At 40.6% G+C, this 2,712-nt stretch overlaps 1 long non-coding RNA gene across 1 annotated transcript; it reads left to right on the top strand.

The window, feature by feature from the left end:
* Positions 1–1,199: 1,199 nt before the first annotated feature.
* On the top strand, positions 1,200–2,409 carry LOC310689175. The gene is made up of 2 exons (XR_014517380.1): positions 1,200–1,256; positions 2,162–2,409. It is a non-coding gene; the product is annotated as an uncharacterized lncRNA (long non-coding RNA).
* Positions 2,410–2,712: the final 303 nt, after the last annotated feature.

The raw sequence follows: 2,712 nt of genomic DNA, 5'->3' as shown, positions 1-2,712 counted from the left end.
TCTCCTCACAGAGCTACAATTCTCAGAGATCCTAGGGAAGAGACATTGATTGCTAAAAAAAAATTTGGGTTGGGAATAGAGATCTCCTAACAAATCTCAGCACTCTTAACAAACTACAGCTCCCAGAAATCTTTGGGGGAAGCCATGACAGTTTAAAGTGCTACCGTAGAGCTTTATACGTGTGTTGTGAATGGGGCCTTAGTCTGGTAGAATTTGCATATGCTTGATGAAAATATCTGTTTGATTCAAGACTTCAGCAACAAAACGCTGGACCAGTGAAGGATATAATTTCACTTCAAGGGCTGGCAGATTATTTGCCAGACACAAAACTGCGTAGGCCTATATCTATGGAGCTATCTTGCTGTTGAAAGCTGAGGACATACATATGCTTTTGAAATTAGGCCCATATGTACAGATACCCAATTTGCGTGAGCCAATGATGAGATGCGTTTTTCCATGACTACTTCAGCTTTTCCTTATTAAAATATTTATTTGTAATGCAGTAGCAATAACAATATTTTGTGGTCAAACACAATATGATCCCTTCATTTCAAATGTAATGGAATTTTTTTTCCACCAGGCATGCAGCAATGCCATGCTTAAAACAATAAACCAATAAAACAAATTTATATTTATATAAAAGTATCAGAAATCACAGATAGGGTCTATAAGGAGATGGTTAAACTAGAACACCCCAGACCACAGTGTTTCTGACTTTAATCTTCCAAAATAGTTTTTCATCCAAATCTGACAAAAAAAGTGTTTAAAAAATGGCATAGCATTTTTATATGACATACTTCAAATATTGTTGCTTATGATCTCACCCTCTGACAGTAAATATTGGGTTAGCAATTTTCTGGAATTTAGAAAGAGGATTTTCTCTCTCCTCTCTTCAGCTGAGTTTCTCTGTAATAGATCTTTTGCTGACTTTGCCCTTTCCTTAGACATGAGAAGTTCCATCAATATTTGAGGAAGAGTGTAGTGGGGAAAGTGGATTGAAGAAATCTATTTATTATAGACTGAAAGTATGTCTTAGGTCTGTAATGGCATCCAGTTGATTGAGGTTGGTGGGACAGTGCCCCATTTCCCCAAATGGACCACCCTCCATTGCTAGACAGTCTAAACGTGATAGTTCCGTACCAGAACAATGCTTTCTATGCAGAAGGTTCTACATTCAATTATTGATATTTCAGTCTGAAGTTGCAGCCAGGGCTGAGACCCTAGACATCTATTGTTAGCCATTACAGACAACACAGGCAGGGTACACAAGTAGGGCATTTACACATTGCCAGAAAAAAAGAAGAAGAACAGGAAAACTACCACCAAAAAAAGATTGACATTAAATTTTTATGTGCTAATTTATAGTATCTGTTCAAATTCAGAAAGAATCACTGTAATTTAAATAGAAATACAATGCATCCCATCATAGTGAAGAGGTTGCTTGTGTGCCTCCTTAGTCTGCTGTTGAGGTCCTAACCATGGTGGGTAATTTCAGGGCCTCTGCCTTCCCTTCTTGTGGTTCATATGGGTACCCTAAACACCGGAGGAGACGGATCAATGGTCTAATTCAGTGTAAGGCAGCTTCATATGGTCACCTGAGCCCTCTCCAGGCATCCTACTAACATGTATAGTTAATATATGAGTGGGGAAGAGCATGCCAAGCTTTGTCCCTGTTGCCATCATCCTTCCTAATCTGGAGGGCAAACTCCAGGGAGCCTCTGATAGTTGTGAACTCTGCAGGGTTGTATTTCACATAAGTAAATACACAGGAGGCTTCCTGTGTCGGATCTTCCCCTTCCAACTTACAGAGGATGAGAGAGACAGTGAAATCGGGGAGCTTGGTGCTCATCCCCACCTTTCCCATTCACATGCTTGTTTTACCCAAGAGTAGAACTCAAGAAGCGGGGAAGGGGGGGTGTTGGAAAAGATGTTTATCAACAACAAGTATTCCCCTCAAATGCCATTTGCTGAATTTTCTCTCATCAACCTTTCCTGGGCCCCCAAAACCTCAATCTCTCCCTCATTCCAGAGGTCAGCATCCCCCTTCTTTGGACCACCTGTGAATATTCCGCATTTTTATGGTCATTATTACGAGATATACATTGTATCCATTAAAAAAATGCTATTGGATACGCTGAAGGGTTTTTCTCTTTTTTTGCAGCTTGCTCTTTTAGATATCACACCTCTTGCCAGCATCTGAAATTGCCCAGTCCTCTCTCAAGAGCCTTTCCCCTCTTGAGATATAACTCGCCTCCGTCTTCAGATATTACTTTCCACTGCATTCTCATTCAACACTCTGTCAGCTCCATAACTTCCTCTTCTTTCCCGCCTGACACGTGGATGCAGACACAAAACAGTAAATGGAATTAAGGGCCATTAAATTAAATCTGCAATGAGCAAATGACAACATGTGAAGCAATGCAGGCTGAAGTATTCAGTTGGTGTTGAAACTCACCTTTGAGTTTCATTTAGGGCAATGTCACCTGGGTCAAGTTATGGATCAGCCAACTGATGTCCCCTAATGCCCTAGAGTTATGCTATGTTGAGAACTAATGATCTGGGGAATTGTGAGGAATTTAAAATGGTGGTCACAAGTTGCTGGTCAAAAGAGTGCCATCATTGAGTAAGTCCACCAGATGGGGATTCCACAAACAACAAGTCCAGGATTTAGTCATTTACATATCTAGGGATGGCTGTGAAGAACTCCTACCA

The sequence above is a fragment of the Podarcis liolepis genome (assembly GCF_965112155.1).
Source record: "Podarcis liolepis genome assembly, chromosome: 12".
In the NCBI taxonomy this organism is placed as follows: domain Eukaryota; kingdom Metazoa; phylum Chordata; class Lepidosauria; order Squamata; family Lacertidae; genus Podarcis; species Podarcis liolepis.
The sequence above is the reverse complement of the archived record's forward strand: the minus strand, read 5'-3'. Positions and strand labels throughout refer to the sequence as shown.